General features: G+C 38.0%; 1 protein-coding gene across 3 annotated transcripts in view; it reads left to right on the top strand.

The window, feature by feature from the left end:
• The window catches only part of SRPK2 (SRSF protein kinase 2), a 279766-nt gene that overhangs the window by 85233 nt on the left and 171354 nt on the right, over positions 1–23179 (top strand). The window lies entirely within an intron of this gene.

Raw genomic sequence — 23179 nt, 5'->3', positions numbered from 1 at the left:
AACTGCTCTCTATTAGTAAAATGTCTGCAACAGTCTTCACCAGCTTTTTTTTTGCTACCACTCCCTTGCCAACTTTTCTTGTGGTCGATTTTCCTGCATAATCATTCAGTTGGATGAATCAAATTATTACTTTGACAGCTCTTTGTAGATGAGGAAACAGAACTTATGGAATATGAGACTTAATTAATTTAAGGAATCAAGTCAACGTTTAAACCACAATTTTCTGACTTTTAAGTTTGAGGATATTTTTCAGTACATAGTGCTGCCATGAAAGAGTCAGTCACATTTTCTTTAATTTTCTTAAGAGTAACATGCAAATTGAGTTTTTCATCTTTATTTCCATATATATTTTACTTGTGAATTTAATGCCACAAGATTAGATGTTAAATTTTTCTCAATAAGATCATTTTAAGTTTTATTTTAATGTAGAGCTTATACATGAATTCATCTCAACCACTTGTGTTTTGGCCTTGAACATAGTTGTTGGACATGAAACAAAACACATTCCTCCTGTGTCTGTTCCTTTGTTTTCATAAATGATGCCTGAAAATTAGTTATATTGTATAGTCACATTTGTTTGTGTTGAAGCATTAATTTGTCCTAGTAATGATGTAAGATATGTAGCCATGAAAGTCATACTTAAATATTTACTATTAGTTTGTATTCTGATATTTTGTCTTTTAAATTAATTTGTACATTTTAGTTAGATTGAAACACAGAGTTTCTCTATTTCTGAAGTATCATATTTCCTTTATGATGGTATCCTCATGTTTGTGGCTTGAAGTTTTCGTTTTTATTTTGGAAATATTTTAGACCATATAGTGTAAATGTTTGTGTTGCATTCTAAGACATTCTAAGATTTATTGAGATGGGAGTAGCTTAGTTATCTGCTACTGAATTAATCATTCCCTGGGGAATGTGGTATGGGCATTTATTTTGATGCCTGTGTTGGTGGCAGCTTCATTGGAAATATGAGTGTTGGAGAGGAGTGGGTTCCTAAGTGAAAACCAGAATACTTTTACCACATGTGAGAAGATTGGATGAAATTGTGTGCCAGAAATAGCACATGTTCATTGCAAGTCTACTACCTGATTATCGTGACTTAGGAGATGGTGTATTTTGGCTCCTTATTTTTCCTGTAGTGACTATACAGACCATATAGATATTCAGCTCAAATCTAATAACCTACAGCTCTTTCTACATATAGGTGATTCTCCCAGCATACTCCATTACTCTACACTGGTGGATATTTAAAACTTTAAAAATATTCCCTTGTTGTGGGCTAGGCATTCCACTTATAACTCAAGAACAAACAGAAATTGTACTCTATGGAGAGTTCCAGGAATTGTTAGGTCTTGTGGGGAAAGGGGCTGGTCTAAACCAAGAGTTTCCTGTGGCCTATCACTGCCTTTTGATAGGCAAGCATTTAATTACTGTGCTCCTAGTTCATTTCAGCAAGTCCCACAGTAAACTCCGCCACATGCAAACTCTTAAAAGCTCAGTGGAAATATTTATATGAAGGATTGTGTGATGGGCAAGTAGTCCATTCATCCTGTCATATTCTCGAATTTATGAATATATTAACCTAAGCTATTTTGGTGACTCACATTCCTGGAAAGCATTATATCAAACTGGGTTATGCTTCTTGTGGGATGAAGGGACTATTATATCTCTCTTGTGCCCATGGTACAATATAACAAAAGGTTAGTATTTCTACTTTTTAAAAGTTCCTCGTTAAAAGTTTCAGAAGCTCCTCTTTATGGTAAACAAAATGTTATAATTTTTCTTAACTAGAAATAGATATGTTAGCTGTAGTGTTCCTTAGTTTTTACTTTTTTTTGGGTATGCCTTAAGAAAATAAAAGGGTAATATCAGAAAGAAACATTAAGATGTAGTTAAGTAGGAAAAATTATGGAATATCATGGCACCAAATCTCAAATTTTAAAGATCAGAAAAGAGGCCTAACAGATTTTATCATCTTTCCCAAAATTTACGAAGCTAACAAGGGCTTGGGATTGAACCCAGGTCTTATGACTCTCAGTCAGTGCTGGATGCAATATCTTACACTCTCTTTGAAATTTTTAGGCTTACAGAGATCATTGAGAGAAGATGTGGAAGGAGGAATAAAAGCCAGGGGAGAAATGTGTCTGTCAGGTGCTACAGAATTTGGGAAGAATGATAATTGAGAATTACCCATGAATTTGGTAATCTTTATAGTGCCAAAGGCATTGTGTTTGAATTCTTAGTAGTAGAGAGGGGACCTTGCCATCAAGGGTGTGTGGCCGAGACAGAAGATGAGAAACGAAGAATCTTCCAAATGTAGACATGATAGACAGGAGCAGATGATCCCTGAGGTCTTCTTCAACTCTAAAAATCTGTGTTTCTTTAGCAACCTGCCAGTCACTGGACTACTCTCCCAGGGTAGTGTGCTTTGAGATGTGTGGCATGAGGGATAGGTGAAGCTTTGCTGTTCTGAATATAGACAGTTTTATCCAGACAGCAATGAACTTAACAAGGTTCATTATCATTTATTTTATTTTTTAAAATAATTTACTTGTTTATTTGTTTGTTTTTTTATTTTTTTATTTTTAGAGAGAGAGGGAAAGGAGAAAGAGAGAAAGAGAAACATCACTGTGTGGTTGCCTCTCACTTGCGCCCCCAACTGGGGACCTGACGTGCAACCTCGTCATGTGCCCTGACTGGGAAGTGAACCAGTAACACTTGGCTCACAGTCCGACGCTCAATCCACTGAGACACACCAGCCAGGGCTTCATTATCATTTATTTTTAATTTCTGAAAAGTTAGCTCACCAACATTTTTTTCAAAAATGTAAAATGTGAAGTTCGTAAAACAGAAGTTTTATTCTGCATCCTATCTATGGGTTAATATGGGAAATATGTCATTTAAAAACTTCCGTAGATGGTTTTTGTGCCTCATTGCATGAGCAGCTCTGTGGAGCCATCTGAGAAAATTTGGCCTGGGTTCTTCTCTTGTTGTGTCTGCTCAAATATGCATGGTCTGATCTAGAAATACAGCCTCAGTATATACTGCTAGTATTTTTATTAGTACATGAAGGATATAGGCTTCATTAAGTTGGACTAAGTGAACTTCTGTGAATGGGTCATTGAGGATATCTACCTTACTGCAGAATAGTAGATTTTTTTATACATAAAATTAAAAAACAAATTTAGTTGTGTTTTAAAGTGAATAGAATATCATGTGATTATAGTCATGTGATTTTTAAAAATTACTATTAACTTCTCAATGGATATATTTTAAAATTTGTGGCTTATTTTTCCCTGGTTATATAAAAGTATTCATGCTGAAAAAAAAATTATGTGGATGGAAAAAATCCTCTTCAAAATGTTAAGATGGGATGAAGCCTTTAGTTGAAAGGGTTATGAGGAACTTGAACTTTACTTGGAAATATGGGGCTTTCCCACATGAACTCTCTCTTATCAGTCTTAAGAATGGAAACGTGAGACTGTGGGGACAATGAGAATCGTAGTCCCACCTCTAATCCAGGCCCTGCTGAATGAGGGATTTTAGAGTAACAAGGGCCTTTGTTCCCAGGGCCTGTGGAAGAAGCCATGTCCTCAGGGACAGCCAGTCCAGTTAGGGCAAGAAGCAGCCTTTTAATTTTATTTTTATTTTTTAAAATTAAAACAATTTGTTGAGAGAGAGAGAGAGAGAGAGAGAGAGAGAGAGAATCATTTGCCTCATGTATGTCCTAAGAATCAAACCCAAAAACTAGATATGTGCCCTGACCTAGAACTGAACTCACAACCTTTGGGTGTAGGGGATGACACTCTAACCAACTGAACCACACTGGCCAGGGCAAGAAGCAACCCTCTTAGAGACTGGCAGAGGATGTAGGGACTTGCTGATGATCCTTCAGTTCCAGCTGGCACCGTGATGGGATCTCTGAGGGTTAGGGGAGGGGGCTGGGAAATGAGGGCAGATTAGTGTGCTGGTGATATGGGTAATCCTGGCTAACTGAGCAGAACAAGTTCTGAAAGGTGGGTGAGATGTTCAAGCTGAATGGTACTGCTGCTGGTTCTCCTGGCAAGAGATCAGTCTGATAGAGGTGCAGTGAAGGCTTCCGAGAGGAAGCAGGCTATTTTGTGGAGGGCCCTGTTCTTCCTCTCTCCTGCAAGGCTGGTGTGGAGTCAGTTGAGGCGCGGGCCAAGGGCCACCTCTTCTAGGCTGGGAGTTGGCAGTTTATCCTGATCACAGAATCCTGAATGCTGTTATATTTTAGTAGTAGTGACTGGACTGAATTTTGTTCTTGTTTAGTTGGCTTTGTAGCTTTTTAGTGCTCCGAAATAACCCTGCCAAAAAGGCTAGCATTCCGAAGGGTCTGCCATGAAATTAAAAATGGTCAAGAAGAATCTCCCTCCCTCCACTATTGCCAAAGAAGCCTTGTTTTTTCATATCTTTGTATATTGCTGTGGTATTTCCTCTTCTTGGAATGTTTTTCTCTGTCTGATTAACTGTTGCTCAGAGTAAATACCAACCTCCTGGCAGTTAGCTGCTGAGTCTCTTCTCCTGCCATTATACTGGATTTAACTCTGTTTTTACACTGCTCATCTTGTAGTATTAGTGAGCTGAGTATGTGAGTATGTTATTGTTTTCTGTATTAACCTATGTCCTCTTATTTATTCTTATATCCCTAGGCCAAATATAATGCTTGAAGAACATTTGTCAAATAAATACTATGATAAGGGCCAGAATTTTGGGTCAAGCAGTAAAAATAAAATATAATAATTGATACCTTGCACAATATATAAAACCAACCCCAAATGGATCATAGACTTAAGTGTAAAACTACAAATAACTAGAAGAAAACATTAAGAGAAAAATTTTAAGGTTTGAGTTAGGTAAAAATTTCTTACATAAGATACCAGAAGCATGACCCATTAAAAAAAAAGATAAATTGAACTTCCATCAAAGCCTTCTCTCTGAATGATACTGTTAAGATAACAGAAAGAGAAGCTACAGGCTAGTAGGAAATACTTGCAAATTACATATGTGATAAAGGACTTTTATCCAGAATATTTAAAGAACTGTACAAACTCAATGATAAGAAAGGACACCAATTAAAAAATGGACAAGATCTCATATTTCACTAAAGAAGATATTATAGATGACAAATAAGCAGATAACAAGAAGTCCATTTTATCAGTCATTAGAAAAATGCAAATAAATCATGAGACACCTCTACACACCTAGTAGAATGGTTAAAATAAAAAGAAATGGATGGAAATTAAGAAAATAGTCCCATTCACAGTTACTTTAAAAAGATTAAATACCTAGGAATAAACCTACCAAGAATGTGAAAGACCTGTAGTCGGAAAATGGTAAGACACTGAAGAAAGATTTTAAAGAAGATGCAAATAAGTGGGAGCACATATGTGTTCATGGATAGGAAGAATTAACATCATTAAAATATCCATACTACCCAAAGCAATCTATAGAGTCAATGCAATTCCTATCAGGATTCCAATCACATATGTCACAGAACAAGAACAAATATTTCAGAAATTTACATGGAACCACAAAAGGCCGCACACAGCAACAGTGATTATGAGAAAGAAGAACAAAGTTGGAGGAATCATGCTACCTAATATCAAACTATACTATAAATCTGTAGTAATCAAAATAGCATGGTATTGGCATAAAAACAGACACATACATAATGGAACAGAAGAGGGAGCCCAAAAATAAACCCACACATTATTAGTCAATTAATATTTGACAGAAGAAGCAAGCACATACAATGGGCTAAAGATAGTTTATTCAATAAATGTTGTTGGGAAAATTGGACAGATACATGTAGAAAAATGAAACTAGACCACCTTCTTACACCACACACAAGAATAAATTAAAAATGGATCAAAGGCTTAAATGTTAGATCTGAAACCATAAAAACCATAGATGAAAACATATGCAGCAAAACCTTGGACATTGCTCTTACCATTATTTTATTGGATATATTTCCCCAGGCAAGGGAAACAAAAGAAAAAATAAAGAAATAAGACTACATCAAACTAAAAAGTTTTTGCACAGCAAAGGGGAAACCATCAACAAAATAAAAAGACAACCCACAGAATGGGAGAACATATTCATTGATACATCTGATAAGGGATTAATATCCAAAATTTATAAAGAACTTATAAAATTCAACACCGAAACCCCAATTAAAAAATGGGCAAAGGACCTGAATAGACACTTTTCCAAAGAGGACATACTGATGGCCAATAGACATATGTGAAAAGACGCTCAATGTCACAATAATTATAGAAATGCAAATTAAAATCACAATGAGATATCATCTCACACTTGTTATAATGGCTATCATCAATAAATCAACAAACAACAAGTGCTGGCAAGGATATGGAGAGAGGGGAACCCTTTTTCACTGTTGGTGGGAATGCAGGTTGGTGCGTGCAGCCACTCTGGGAAGCAGTATGGAGATACCTCAAAAAATTAAAAATTAAAATTAAAATGGATCTTCCTTTTGACTCAGTGATCCCACTAATGGGAATATATCTGAAAGAACACAAAACACTAATTCAAACGAATTTAAGTACCCAAATGTTCGGTGAGGTGTTATTTACAATTGCCAAGATATAGAAGCAGCCCAAGTGTCCATCTGTAGATGAGTGGATAAAACCATTATGGGACATTTACATAGTGGAATACTACTTGGCTGTAGAAAAGAGAATTTTACCCTTTGCAAGCATGGATGGACCTGGAGAGCATTATGATAAGTGAAATAAGCCAGCCAGAGAAAGACAAATACCATATGATTTCACTCATATGTGGAGCCTAATGAACAAACTGAACAAGGAAAACAGAGACAGACTCACAGAGAGCAAGATGATAGCTAAGGAGGGGGAGGGGAGGTGAGGGGGTGGAGGGATTGAGGAAAAAGAACTCATGGACAAGAGTGTGGTGATTGCAGGGGGAGAAGGTATAAGGGGACTAAATGGCCATGGGAAAAAATACAATAAATAAAACTGACTATACCAAGTGCTGGTGAGGATTTGGAGCCGCTGGACTCCTCACACAGAACCATATGACCCACTCTTGGACTTTACCCAAGTGAAGTAAAAAGTTATGTTCATACAAAACCTAACCTTTAAAAAAATAAAACAAAACAGTTTTTCAATAAACAATTGCCAAAAAATGGGAACCACTTAAATTTCTCAACTGGTGAATGGATAAGCTGTGATACATCTATATAATGGAAAGTGCTCAGCAGTAAAAGTATGAACTACTAGTACCATTGTATCAGATAGTTGAATCTAAAATGTATTATGCTAAGTCAGAGAAGTCAGACCTGAAAGTGTACAGACTATACAATTACTTCTGTAAAGGAAAAGTCAAGATGAAGAAGAAGATGATGATGATGATGATGATGATTTTATCTTCACCTGAGGATATGCTCATTGAATTTGTTTTAAAGAGAAAGGGGTGGCCTGCGAGCCAAGTGTCGCTGGTTTGATTCCCAGTCAGGGCACATGACGAGGTTGCATGTCAGGTCCCGAGTTGGGGGCGCAAGTAAGAGGCAACCACACAGTGGTGTTTCTATCCCTCTCTTTCTCCTTTCCCCCTCTCTAAAAATAAACAAAACAACAAATAAATAAATTTTTAAAAAAAGAAGGAGGCGGGGGTGGGGGAGAAAATCATTGATGTGAGAGAGAAACATCAATCAGTGCCCTTTGCACGCACTCCAACTGGGGACTGAACCTGCAACCCAGGCATGTGTCCTGAATGGGAACTGAACCCGTGATATTTAGGTTTACGGGATGATGCGCCAACCAACCAAGCCACTGCCAGAGTAAGGCAAGATCATTATAAGGATAGAAAATAGATCAGTGTTGATAGTGCCTGGGGTGGGGGAGGGGTTGGCTGTGGAGTGGCTTGGGGTATTGTTTTGGGCAATGAAGCTCTTCCCTATCTTGCTGGGGGGTGGGGGTGGGGCGGTGTTATGTAACTGAACAAAAAAACACCCTGAAGGTTTGGCTGTGTGCTGTCACAAAAGCAGTGCTGGTGCTGGTGGAGAAGGAAAGAGGTTTATTCAGGTGCTGCGCAACCTAGGCGAAGAGTGGACTCCTGTCTTAAAGACCATCTCAATCAGCTCAGGCCCAAGATTCTTAACAGAGATAGGGAGGGGAGGGCTTTTTTCCCCTTATCCAATGATCTTTTTAGCTTTTGGTGCACTCAAGGAACACTAAAGGGTGAATTTTATAGTAGGTAAATTATACCTGGATTAAAAATGAAAACAGAACTAAAGTAATTGCTATAGATGATTTAGCAAAGTTTTGTTCACTTTGTTAAAGCTTGATAAAACTTTGCAGACTTGGGGAAAACAGTTTGCCAGGCTGCAATAATCTCTGAAAACCCTTTAGGGGGTTATAGTGTGGACCTCTGAATACCGAGTCTTTTCTAGAAGTCACAGCCAAGGACTGAGTGACCTCAGGTAAAATCATTTAACTTCTCTATGCCTCTGTTTCCTCATCAAAACACAAGGGGTGATAAGTTACAGTACTTACTCCATGGAGGGTTTTGGATTAAATGAGCTAATAAATCGAAAACTTCCTCAACAGGCAGCATATCAGTGTTAGCTGCTTTTATTGTTAATATTCTGTGCCAGTGAATAGCTTTGCAAGCTTTCCTTAAATGTTTTAAGTACAAGAATGGCTACAATGTATTTCTCCTAAGCCATTGGACTTTCATGGTTTTTTCCCTCTCTTGTTTCCCTATAATTCTCTTATACTTTATAGTATATTTGATTTTTAGTAAATATGTTTGATACACGTGGAATCAGTCTTCTAAAGATGCATAAACTAACTGGAAATAATTTGATACAATATACCCTCTTTTGTGTTCAGAGGTGCAAAACAGTTTCACTGCATAAAGACATATGAGACACAACTCAATGTATCTCTTAAATTAGAAGCCAGGAAATGTGGTTATAAATTGAAATTCAGAAACTGGTAAATTTAGAGTACTGAATGCCATACATCAAAAGAACAATAGCTGGTTTGCTCTCTGTACTATGTTACTTTTGTAAAATTGTTTCTTTTATACAGGAAAATGCTCTCAGCACAAAGCTTATTGTGTTTGTCAAAGTATTTTGAAGATGCTTGTTAAAAAGCACTTGTGGAATGGTCTGCAGAAGTGATTATGAGGTTTCACAGAGTATTCTTGTCATGTTCAGATCAATTCTTTAGTAAGAAAAAATAAGATTTGTTTTTTAAACTTGATGGTAGTAAACCAATGTACTTGACTTTTCTCCTTGTGGGGTTAAATTGAGTAGTGTTCATTAGAGGTACTTAAACAAAACCATGAGCTGATTTGCTAGCAGTGTTTATCTCTCTATACCAAGAATTTGAGGTAATTTTTGCAGTCTCTCACTACCTGAGGAAGGCTTCTTCACTGTAGAACCTGAACCATATCTCCCCATTTCCCCTCCCAATAGCTCCTGGTAACCTCTGTTGGGTTTTCTGTCCTTATAACTTGCTTATTCTAGGTAACTCATAGAAGTGGAATTATATAATATTTATCCTTTTGTGTCTGGCTTATTCATGTAGCATGTTTTCAGGGTTCATCCATGTTGTAGCATTTTAGCATTTATCAGAATTTCATTGTTTTTTACAACTGAACAATATCCCTTAAATCTACTAATATAATTTAATAATATATTTAACCCAGTATATAATAATATTATCCTATAAATATGTAATCTGTATAGAAATATTAATGAAATATTTTCCATTCTATTTTTGTACTAGCCACATCTCTGGAGTGCCATATTTCAGGTGCTCAGTAGCTGAATATGGCTAACAACTACGTATTGAGCATGGTAGGTCTAGAATTAGGAAAGTGTTATTTAAGATTATTGACAGCACAAAGTTTTTTTTTAAAAGGTAAAATTTGCTGAAAGACAAAGCTATAATCATCAGCCATAGGAAAAAGAGGTATTTAAAAATGGACAAAGACCCAGATGTAGCTTTTCTCTAGTCTCAAACTTCACAGGGGATAGGAACTTTTAGAGGAAGAAATATTTATTTCACTGTGAGTTTCTTTTCGCCACAATCTCTGATGAGAAGACCGCAGGAACTTTTTGACAGGATTTCTATTTGATTCACACTGCTCCAAATACAGTGCTGATAAACAGTAGATAATTAACATTTTGAGTAGGAAAATTCAAATGAGTGGAAGCAAGCAAATTTGCAGTGGATATTGTGGGGCTTGATGAAAAACTCTTGCCCAAATTGGAATTTTTCCTTTTCATCCTATTCCTTGAATTTTGAGGATTGTGCCTGATCTGCGTCAAGCACTCTTCTAACCCCTCTGGCAGGTAGGAACAAGAATCCCACTGGCAGCCCTTTTTGAATGTGGCTCTTTTGTGTGGTCTGTCACTGAAGGGATTGAATTAGGTGTGTACCTGGCCCCAGTGCAGGCAGCTACAGGTGGTCCAGGACCATCTTGTGGACAATGCAGCCTGGCTAGAGAAGATGCATTGGAATAATGCAATGGATTTCTGAAACTGAGAGATTATGTCAGTTTGGTAATAGCATTGCCTTTAGAGTTTAGACCTGGAGCCAAGCTCTGTGTTTGCCACTTAGTAGATGGATGACTTCAGACATGTTACCTTCCCTTTTAGGCTTTCCCCCTCCTTTATTTATTTGTAAAGTAGAGCTTATATTTGTATCTACCTCATAGGATTTTTATGAAGATAAAGATATGTAATCCTTGCCAAATTCAAGAGTTGTTGTCCTGATACAAAGCAGGGGTTATTGTTGCCACTATAATATAGAGAAGCCTGGCATACGTTTATATTCCGTGTGGAAGCTGCCGTTATAGAGCGGATCACTTGGAAAGGAACAAAGCAGATGATAAAGAAGCAGATGTACTGTGACAATGGGATCCTCAAAAGAGAGTGAGACCAGAACTCTTTACATGTGAGCCTTGATGTAAGACTCATTAAACATTTAAATGTGATAGTTTAAGGAAAACTTTATGTGCAGTGTAGGAAAACTACCTAGTTATAGTTTCTTCAGCCGGTTAGAATGAGCCAGTTGGGTGTGCACATATACAGAGACATATGGCCGACTAAGGGACAAAATAGAAAAGCAATACCAAGCAAAAAAGCACCGTCCTGATCTGGAGCCCTTGGCACAAAAGCAAGGCTTCAGTGACTGGAAAAATCAAAGTAGTGCCTATGAGGAAAGTCTTTGAAGTAACCAAGAAACTTCATATTATGCTTATGTTATTTTCTTATCAAACATGAATGCTTCATTCTAGAATGACTTGAGATAAGTAATCTTTCAACAATAAGGAACACATGGCTGTTCAAAAACACTCATTCCTTGAAGCCCTGGTAGCTGATGTTTACCTGTATTTCAGAAGAGGAAATAAAGAAGAGACCATGTTGTGAGAGCACTGGAAAATGTAGGTGACTAGGCAATCACTTTAGCATAAATAGTTTTTACTTTTGCCCTGGCATCTCTTTTAATTATTCTTTTAGTTTAAAATATGAAATATGAATGTAAGTTTAAAGAATAATAACATGGGCACCTGAATACCCACTCTGTAACTGAAGAAATAGAATATCAGTCCAAATAACATCCCTTTCCCTCTTCTCTCCTACCATTTTCTTGTAGTCTTGGTCCAAATTTTAGACAGTTAGGCTTTAGAAAAGAAAAATGTTGGATACTTCAGATGAGTTAAAGGTTAGTATAAATTGAGGAACCATTTTGTTATTAAAATAAGTAATGATATTACTGGAAGGAAGTTATTATTTTCTTATATTTATCCTTACCCAGGGGCATTTTTTTATTGCTTTTAGAGAGAGAGGAAGTGGAGAGAAAAATAGATGAGAGAGAGAAACACCAGTTGGTTGCCTCCTATACTCACCCCAGCTGGGGACCAAACTGGGGATTGAACCTGCAACCTTTTGATTTATGGGACTATGCTCTAACCAACTGAGCCACACCAACCAGGACAAGTTGTTTTTTTCTTTCAAAGCAAAACTGGAATTTCTGAAAGCTCTGTGATTTCTTGAGCCGTTTTATACTTATCTCTATTGCTGTGGTTCTGTTGTGGGAAGTGTTTCTTGCTATGTAATTGAGCACATGTCTTTTTACTCTACTTGTTTCAACAAAAGAACCCCAATATTCTCATGGCTCTACTTACAAAATGTAGTTTTTATCTTAAACTCCATCTATGACATTCTCTGTTTTCTACAGCATTTGCATATCTTTCTTAAGCACAGTCCATCCATTAGTTGAGACTTGATCGTATTTTGGCTGCTAAATTAATACCTATAGATTGTTTTTTTTTTTTTAAAGTATATTTTATTGATTATATTGTTACAATAGTTCCAATTTTTTCCCCTTTGCTCCCCTCCGCCCAGCACCCCCCTTCCCCGACAATCCCCTCCCCAAGTCCATGCCCATGGCTCACCCTTTCATATATTCTTCTTTTTTAAAAAAATAATTAATTAATTAGTTAAATATTTTAACAATAAAAAATAACAATCCCTCCCTCTCAGACTTAAGACCCTTTACAATCTTATAAAGGACAATGGACGAAGGTCTCGAGCTCCTCTAGTTGCTTCAAGCTGGACATGGTCGTCGTCCTACCTACCCTTGGGTCCAGAAATCCCTAATAAGAGTGGGGGTGTGGAGGGGAGGGTGGCCTTCCCACAAGGGGAAGGATCGTGCAGACTCCAGGTTGGTTGGCTGTCTCTGGACAACGGCATGCTTGGTTTAACAGGCTGGCATCCTTGTTGTATTCTGGGGGCAACAGGGTTAAAGGACATCATTCAATCCGTAACCACTAGATGACAAAAGACAGGTATTAATTTTTCAATGTCCCACATTAGGGAAAAGAAGGGCTTCTTTAAAGGAAGGTATGCCAGGTACATCTCACCTGTCCAAAACCCTTTTGCCCATTATACTTAGTTTGGACTGAGGGAAATATTTTAGGTTTCCCCCCTCTCAGGCGTCTGGGCTCTTTCTGTCCAAGCCATTAGGATAGAAAAGAGAAACCAGTTTTAAAGTGAAGCCCACAGACCACCCCGTTCTTCACCAACCCAGCCACTTAGTTCAGCCAAACCATTGAGTCTCAGGAGGCAGCAATGCAGACAGGATTAAGTGAGGCCTATACGTACAGACAATCACTCAGGTAATGAGATCGTAGGCTTATGCCCTTTGAAAACAGAAAACACATGTTAATTTATGTAACATAACCCACACACAAGTTTATAGATCTGTAGGACTGTCTTATCGGAAAGACATCCAGTTGCAAGGCATTTGACATTCTTCTTGCCTGTAAATTAAACATCTTTGATAATGCCACAGACATAGTTTAACTTTCAAATGAAAACAAATTTTAAATGAAAAGAAACTTTAAAGACGGTTAGCTGCACTACTTTATAGTCTACCACTGGGCATTGTGATCTTCCTTGAATCGTGATTTTTCTCCCTAAGATTACCCTCCTTGTCATTAAAGGGACTGCATTAAGTTCATTTTTAATTTATCCTGTTCATTTGCATAAACACAACAAGAGCAGCAAATGATCACTTATGATCTTTAGTTCTGCTTTGCTGGAACTTACGCAAGGAACATTCAGGGTGACCTACAGTCTGCCCTTCAGGGCACAGAAGCTGAGCCACATACCTGGCATTCAGCCTTGCCTGTAAACACCTGTCTTTTCCAGGTCCTCCTGGTTTTCCATTGTGCCTTAAGGTCCCTTCTAGCCATCTTTCAGGAAAACAACCTTCGTTCTTTCCCTGGAAAGATTGCTATGGACCGCTCATCCATCCAAGGTACCAGACCTTTTATCTCGTGGACTTTTATTACCTTTGAAAGTCAGTCCTAGTTGCTCAGGGCTTTTTGGTAACAACCAAAGCCCAAGCATGTCTCCTTTAGGCATGACATTCCAGTCAAAGTCTTAGTCAAAAAAATCATTATTAACAACTGGTCTTACTAGTTTTATGCAAAGAAACTTAGGTCATTACTTACTTCTTTAGAATGCCAAATTCTGGAGGGATCAGATAGGGAGGAAATATATACAGTGTGAAGGAAAATCCTTGTCCTTCTAATATTCACTGAAATTGCATTTCTATTCTTTATATTTTTATTTTTTCCCCCCACTAAAAATTTTTCTGTTTGTTTGTTTTTCCATTACAGTTGTCTCACTTTTTCCCCCCTCTTGCTTCTCTGCACCCTGTCCCTCCCTTCTCCCCCATTCAGTCCCCACCCAGCTGTCCATGTCCATGGATCATTTATACATGTTCTTTGACTAGACCCTTCCCCTTCTTACCACTTCTCTCCCTCCCATCTCCCCCTTTGTTACTGTTAGTTTATTCCTCGTTTACATACCTCTGGTTCAATTTTTCTCATTTGTTTGTGTTGTTCATTAGTTTCCTTTAACAGGTGATAGCATAAGGTAATTTTCTTTTGTTGCCTGGCTTATTTTGCTAAGCATAGTTCTCTCTAGTTCCAATCATGTTGTTGCAAATGGTAGAAGTTCCTTCTTTCTTTCAGTACTTATTCATTGTCATTTTCCCCCTTTGTACTCGTGTTCCTCTCTGTCTCTCTCTGTTTCTTCATCTTCCTAAAGCAGACCCTTTAGCATCTCTTGCAATACTGGTTTGGTGGAGATGTATTCTTTTAACCTTCTTTTGTCTTGGAAACTCCTTATTTCACCTTCCATTTTGAATGAGAGCCTTGCTGGGTAGAGTATTCTTGGTTGTAGGCCTTTGTTTTTCATCGCTTGGAATATATTTTGCCATTCCCTTCTGGCTTGTAGTGTTTCTGCTGAGAAATCTGATGATAGCCTTATTGGAGCTCCCTTGTATGTTATTAGTTGTTTCTCTCTTGCTGCTTTTAGGATTCTCTCTTTGTCTTTGAATGTTGGCATTTTAATTATGATGTGTCTTGAAGTGGGCCTGTTGGGGTTCATCTTCATTGGGATCCTCTGTGCTTCCTGGACTTGCATGATTCTTTCTCTCTTCATGTTAGGGAAGTTTTCTGTCATTAGTTTTTCAAAGAGGTTTTCTATCCCTTGCTCTTCTTCTTCTCCTTCTGGAATTCCTATGATACGGATATTATTATGTTTCATGTTGTCCTGTAGCTGTCTTAGAGCCTCTTCAGTCTTGTTCAGCCTTTTTTCATTTTGTTGCACTGTCTGTGAGTTTTTGTCTGCATTGTCTTCCAGCTCGCTGATCCGATTTTCTGCTTCCTCTAGCCTGTTTTTAATTCCTTCTTCTGTGTTCTTCAATTCAGAGATCATATTCTTCATTTCCTCCTGGCTCTTATTGATAGCTTCCATGTCCTTTTTGATGCTGGTATAATTCTCAGTAAGTTCCTTATAGTTCTTCTGGAGTTCACTGTAGTTTTTCTGGAGTTCTTTGTAGTTTCCGCTGAGCTCATTGAGCTTCTCCATAATACATGCTTTCAATTCCATATCTGAATTGGCTCCCCTCTATTACATTTAGCACTCTTTCTGGGGACTCTACCTTTCCTTTCGATGGGGGGTTGTTTCTCAGTCTCCCCATTTTTGTGACTCCTATTGTTTGTTGGTACTTCTTAGAATGATCTGCACTTCCTGGATCTGCCCTTGGTGGCGTCAGATCCTGTACCAGTCTGGGCCTAGGCAGCCTGTTGGAGACTTCCAGGGATCTACTGCCTTTGTCTGTCTCCTTTAGTTGATAATCTATTCAATCTGTGATTAGCCGTCAGGCTTAAGGACCGTGGGTGTGGCAGCTTAATTCCTGTAGGCAGGGCCTTTGCTTCCCCTCAGGCTGACGCCACTTGGCCGGGGATGGTCTGCCTGCAGTGTGGGGATGAGTCAGCCCAGGGACCCGGCCGGCCGCTTCCCCAGCTCTCCCCTCAAAGCCACCACACCAAACTCTCCCCAAGCATCTCCAGTCCTCTCTGTCTTTCCTCTGCTTGAGCCCAGGGTAAGTGGGGGCCAAAATATTTTTGTATGTGATCCGCTTAAGAGCTCTTTTTCTCCAGCTGTTTCTCTCCGGCTAGCAAGAAACCCTGTGGCTTTTCGCTTTTCTCAGCTGGATACTATTTTACTTTCCACTCTGTTGCTGTAGGCTGGGAAGTTCAGCTGGGGGTTTAGACCCTGCCCTTCTCAGGGGGAATCCCCGGTTGCTGAGCTGTTTCTCAGTCCCTTCAGCTGCTACCCGTGTGACGCCAGCCAGCCCCTTCCGCGTCTCCGCACTCCCTACCGGTCACGTTGTGATGTGGCGGCCTTTTCTGTCTCTCTGTGGTTATAAGACTTCTCTCCAGCTGGTGTTCGGTTGGTTATTCCAGATGATTTCTCCAAAATTACGTTGTAAATCCAGACTAGTTCTGGGAGGAAGTTAGTGTAGCTTCCACTTACTCCTTCGCCATCTTGTTTTTCCCCTATAGATTGTTTTTAAGCTCAACTTTTATTTCAGCTATTTTGTTTTGTTTTAATAGCCTGCTTATGATGCAATTAGAAGGAACAGACTGAATTTAGTTTTTAAAGCTAGTTTTAAGTGCCAAATATACAACCTCCATGAAACTCCCTTTCTTATGATAGAACAGTGACAGAAGAACTTAACTGTTCCTTTTTTTTTTCTCCTTTTCAGTGTAACACTCTCAAAATCCAACAGAACATTGATTTGACCTTGATTAAACTGTGATCTTTTTTGAAAATGAAAATTGACATTTTGTAGGCTGTTTATGATGGTGTGATGGCAGTCCTTTTGCAGAGTGTCCATTTGAAAGCTGTGTAACCAACCACAAAAGGGATTTGCTTTAAATGGAGTGTCCTTTGGTAGGACTTAACTTTTTTTAAGAAAATTGTTTTTTATTACACAAATAATTCCTATAAAACGTACAGATAAAGGTAATATCCTCCCTATCATTCTTCATGCCACATCCTATCTCTAGAAGTAAGGAAGACTTCTTTCCAGTCATTTTTGAATATATTATTGTCCAACTTTAGTTTTTATTTGTAAATTCACCAGTGAAAACCTATATCTATAATAGGATTAGTATGTTGTGTGGATTTATGCAAGCTGCAGTTTCTTCTTAATTTTAGGGATTTTTTAGAACATGTAGATAAACCTACCTCATTTTTTTCAAATGCTGTGTATTATGAATTACCATAGTTGACTTAACAGTTGCATTGTTATCCTTTATTTGCTGTTGCATACACCATTATGATGAGTATCTTTGTGTGATTCTACTAGGACACAGATGAATGTTTTTCTAGCTTGGATTTGGAAAAAAAGTGTAATTACTGGATTATAACTATCTAGCACTCCCTATATTGAGGTCAATTAATAGAACATTGTTTGGCATGATTGGTTAATTAATTGTGACTGTGAAATGATTAGGTGTTTGTATATTGTCATTTTAGTTATACAGGGAGGACATGGTCCCAATATAAGTCCAGTAATTCTCAAAATTGCCTCATACATCAGAATTACCTCTAGGACTTTTTAGGTGTTATCTCCTTAAGAGAGTGATTAACTATGTCTGGGAATTAGTATTTTATTTATCATGCATCATAGAAATGTACAGTTGAAACCTATAATCTTTTGGTTTATTTATTCTTATAATATATTTTATTGATTATGTTGTTACAGTAGTCCCAATTTTTTTGTTTTCCTTGCTCCCCTCTGCCCAGTAGCCTCCTTGCCTCCAGCAATCCCACTCTCCTTAGGTTCATGTCCATGGGTTGTGTATGTAATTTCTTTGGCTTCACCCTTTCCTATATTATTCTTAACTTCCTCCCGTCTTATTTTGTACCAGCCAATTATGCTTCTTAATCCCTGTACCATTTCCCCATTTTCCCCCCTTCCCCCTCCCAGCTGATGACCCTCCAAATGATCCCCATACCTATGATTCTGTTTCTATTCTGGTTTGCTTCGTTGGATTTTGTTTCAATTTTTCAGATTCAGTTGTTGATAGTTGTGAGTTTGTTGTCATTTTAATATTCATAGCTTTGATCTTCTTTTTCTTGAGTAAGTTCCTTTAACATTTCATGTAATAATGGCTTGGTGATGATGAACTCCTTTAGCTTTACCTTGTCTGGGAAGCACTTCATCTGCCCTTCCATTCTAAGTGCTAGCTTTGCTGGATAGAGTAATCTTGGTTGTAGGTACTTGCTTTTCATCACATTGAATACTTCTTGCCAGTCTCTTCTTGCCTACAAAGTTTCTTTTCAGAAATCAGCTGATAGCTTTGTAGCACTACTTTGTAGGTAACTCTCTGCTCTTGCTGCTTTTAAGATTCTTCTTTTATCTTTAACCTTTGGCATTTTAATTATGCTGTGTGGTGGTGTGGTCTTCTTTGGGTCTAGCTTGTTTGGGACTCTCTGTGCTTCCTAGACTTGTATGTCTATTTCCTTCTCCAAATTTGGGAAGTTTTCTGTCATTTTTTCAAGCTTTCATTTTCTTGCTCTTCCTCTTCTCCTTATGACATCCTTATGATTCAGATGTTGGCACGTTTAAAGTTGTCCCAGAGGTTCCTAAGCCTCTCCTCAATTTTTTCAATTCTTGTTTCCTCATTCTGTACTGATTGACTGTTTCTTTCTTCCTTATGTTCCAAATCATTGATTTGAACCTTGGTGTTCTTCCCTTTACCATTGGTTTTGTGTGAATTTTCCTTTGTTTCATTTAGCATAGTCTTCACTTCTTTCTTTATGCATTTGCCTTACTTAGGCATATCTGTGAAGCCTGTGAGCATCTTTATCACCAGTGTTTTGAACTCTATGTCTGTTGGGTTGGCTGTCTCCTTGTCGCTTAGTTCTCCCACTGGAACCTGGATTCGTTCCCTCTTTTGGGCCATACTTCTCTGTCTCCTCATCTTGACATGCTTCTGTGTTTGTGTGCCTCCGTGTCTTAGGTAGAGCTTTTGCACCTGTTATGTTGTAAGGGGCGGAGCCTTAGGCGTTCTTCTGTATCGCCGACCTGTTTCACCACATTGTGGCACTGGATGTCGGGGAGGGGTCTGAGAAGGAACAATGCCCCTTGCTCAGCATGTGCCCCTTTTCCAGGCACTTCTCCTGCTCCTCGCATGGGACTGGTGCCTCTCTAGCTGTTGCCTTGGCCATCGTTCCCAGAGTGGGTCGGTCTGCACATGTTCTAGTACTGTGGGAGCCCTCTAAACAAACGGACTCTACTGAGAGACTGGCAGTTTCTTCCTTTGCCCCACCCCCCACTGGTTTGCACAGTCAGAAGCAATGAGGTTTTATATTTTCCCCGGCACTGGAACTGTGAGTTGCGTAGTCTGGTCTGATGCTGGGAACACTCCCCAGGTGTCCCTCCTCCCTAAATGTGTGACTGTGCTTTCTGCGGGCCTGCCACTGCCACCACTGCTGCTGCCACCACACCACATCCTTTCCACCCCAGCTCTGCTCCTCTTACCTGTCTGGATGAGTATTTCTTCTTTATATCTTTGTTTGTTAGACTTCCATGTAGTTCGATTTTCTGGAACTTCTGGTTGTCTCTAGTTTTGAGGTAGTTGTATTCCTTCTTAGTTGTGGAGGGAGACGCAGCGTGTTTGTCCAGGCTTCCATCTTGTCTGGAAGTCAAAACCTATTGGGAATCTGTATTAATGGCCTTTGGTAGGAAGATGAGAATTAAATATAAGACGTATACCCTGAGACTTTCTTAGTTAAGTATCAGTTCAGGACCTAACTTACCCTATAAATATAGTCAAATTTAAAAGAATAATTTGATTTTCTCTAGATGCTTAATGTAAGTTAATGACTTTTGATCCCCTAAACACTTAGCACAGTTTATAGATGTAATAAATTGTTGTTTAAGATTAAGAGAGAGGAAGAAAGAGACTATTTTTAGGGGGAGGGTACAACAAGGTTATAAATGTGAAGACTGACTAGGACTGAATTTGTAGGATTGTGTTATAATTTTCATAAATATTAATATGCATGACTGTTTAAGTGTTCTTTTCTTTTTATTATGGAAGAATTTGAGGATATTCTAAATTAGACACACATAGAGCATAGTGGTCGAGGTCCCAGACCCTATGCATAGGCTGTCTGAGTTCAGATTTCTCCTTTACCATACTAGTTCTGTGAATCATGGCAAGTTGTTTAGCCTTTCTGTACTTCAGTTTTCCTATCTGAATGGGGATGATGATATATAGTATTTCTCTTACAGGGGACATGGGAGTATTAAGAGGGTTATTATATATAAAGCAAATAGAAGAGTGCCTGACCCATGGTAATTGGTATGAAACATTAGCTGTTATTATTATTGTTGTTTCTGTTCATTACAAATGGAATAATGATCATTCCTAATGTCTTAATATTTAGGCATTATTTCATGTTTAAAATATTTCTTAAGTTGGCCAGAAACCAGCAATTCAATACATGGCTAAAGATGGTACAGATAAAGAACTTGTACTCTGGAATATTGATTCAAGGTCACTTTGATATAACAAGGACATCTAAGATGTTTTCTGTGTTCTTGATATGTTTAAGGCTCTGTGTGTTGATTGTTGCATATTAAAATGGAGAACCAGTTCAGTTTTCATGTTTGTATAATTAGTGGGAAATCTTACAGACAGCAAGACAAGAATAAAGTAGCCTCAGTCTGTTTTGCCTAAGTGTTGGTGGTACTTGGTAACATTTTGTAAAGCAACAAAGCCTTAGAAGTAGACTTTACTACTGCTTGCTGCTGTTCGAGATTTTTATAGAAATCAGGGATGCCTGATTCTTGAGGTGATAATTTTAGGATTTATAAATAAGAGAAGTGATAATTGGCAAACTTCCTGAGGGGAAACTATGTGGGTGTATAGACCCAAAATGAATTTGGAAAATTGAAGAGCCCTATAAATAGTTCCATGAAATTTAATATTTTATCCTCAGCATGACCTAACACATAAAAAAATTCTAAATTGCATTAACCTGCTGAATCTTTTATTTTAGTTTTGGCTGTGCAGTATATATACTCTATGTAAAACCAGGGCTTATATGTATGTCATGAAGATGCTCTAGAAACAGGCCCCTGCCAGTAACTCTCCTTCATTTCCTATTGGTACCTCCCTCCCTCCTGCCAGTCACCGCAACAACTTGGATGGCCCACATGATAGGGTTCTCTGTAGCTTGTGCCATTTTTCTGTTAGGAGTGGGCATTTCTTCACTTGGCAGAGTCGTCCTAACCTTTGTAACCTAGCCAAAGTGCATACCCTTTCCTCAGGTGGACTGGTCACTTCTTCCTTGCAGGTTCCACAGCATGGCTGTGGATCTAGGCCTGGGTTCTCATCCTAGCTCAGCTACTTACTAGCTCTGGAATCTTATTTTTAAACATTGAAACAAAATTTACGTAAGTCACCCCTTTAACCATTTTACAGTGTACAACTTGTGGCTTTTAGGATATTTGTAATGTTGTAAAAGCATCATCATTATCTAATCCCTGAATATTTTCATCACCCCAAAAGGAAACCAGTGTGTATTAGCAGACACTCTCCATTTTTCCTCCTCTGTCTATAAATTTTACTGTTCTGGACATTTCATATAAAAGGAATCATACAATGTGTGTTTTGAGTCTGGCTTGTTTCACTCTCCATAGTGATTTCAAGATTCATTGATGTGGTAGTGTATGTCAGTATTCCATTCCTTTTATGAATGGATATACTGTATCTTGTTTTTCTGTTCATCAGTTGGGTTGTTTCTACTTTTTGGTTATCATGAACAACACTATTAACATTTGTGTACAAGTTTTTGTGTAAACAGTCTGAACTTATGTTTTCACTTGTTTTGGGTATATACCAAGAAATGGAATTCATGGATCATAGGGGTAACTTTGTTTAACTTTTTAAAGACTATTTTCCAAAGCACTGGTACCATTTGACATTCTCACCAGCAATGCATTAAGGTTTACAATTCTCCATATCCTTGCCAACACTTGTTGGTATTTTTTAAAAATTGTATCCATCCTGGTAGGTATAAAGTGGTATTTCTTTGTTGTTTTGGTTTGCATTTCCCTGATGACAGATAATGTTGATTATCATTTCATGTTCATAAATATGTTTTCATGGCCATTTGTATTTTTTTTTTTTTTAAGATTTTATTTCTTTATTTTTAGAGAGAGGGGAAGTGGGAGAAGAAAGGGAGAAAAACATCAGTGTGAGAGAGAAACATCCATTTGTTGCCCCTCGCACACCCCCAGCTGAGGACCTGGCCCGCAACCTAGGCCTGTGCCCTGACCAGGAATCAAACTGGCGACCTTTTGGTTTGTAGGACGATGTTCAACCTGCTTGAGCCACACCAGTCAGGGTCATTTGTATTTCTCTGAAGAAATATCTACTTAAATCCTTTGCCCATTTTTAAATTGGGTTTTGGGGTTTTTAAATTGTTGAGCTATAATACTTCTTTATATGCTCTGGACGCTAGTTCTTTATCCGATACATGAATTGCAAATACATTTATTCTCATTCTGTAAATTATCTTATTTCTAGATAGTATCTTTTGATGCCCAGAAGTTTTAAATTCTTATGATGTTCAGTTTACTCTTTTGTTCCTTGTGCTTTTGATGTCATATTTAAGAATTTCTAGCCTAATCTAAAATTATGAAGATTTACAACTATATTTCCTTTTAAGAGTTTTGTTTTTTGTAGTTTTAATCTTTATATTTAGGTCTTTAATCCATTTTGGGTTAATTTTTGTATATGGTGTGGGGTAGGAGTTCAGCTTTATTTATTTGCAAATGAATGTTCAGTTATTTAGCACCATCTTTTGAAAAGACTTCTCATTGAATGGCTTGACATTCTTGTTGAAAATCAGTTAGGAGCAATATAAGGGTTTGTTTATGGACTCTTAATTCCATTCCATTGATCTGTATGTCTGTCTGTCCTTATATAAGTTTTGATTACTATGCTTTGTAGAAGTTTTAAAACTGAGATATGAGTCTTCCAACTTTGCTCCCCCCCCCCCCACGATTGTCATCTCCATGTGAATTTTAGGATCACCTTGCCTATTTCTGTGAAAAAGGCAGTTGGAGTTTTGATAGGGTTTGTATGAATTTGTAGATCAATTCGGGGGAATATTGCCATCTTTATGTTAGTAAGTCTTCCAGTCCATAAACACAGATGCCTTTCTCTTTATTTAGGTCTTTAATTTCTTTTAATAGTGTTTTGTAGT

This window comes from Furipterus horrens, unplaced genomic scaffold (assembly GCF_987537825.1).
Source record: "Furipterus horrens unplaced genomic scaffold, mFurHor1.1.pri manual_scaffold_9, whole genome shotgun sequence".
Classification (NCBI taxonomy): domain Eukaryota; kingdom Metazoa; phylum Chordata; class Mammalia; order Chiroptera; family Furipteridae; genus Furipterus; species Furipterus horrens.
Note: the sequence above shows the minus strand (reverse complement) of the source record. Positions and strands in the feature narration are given on the sequence as shown.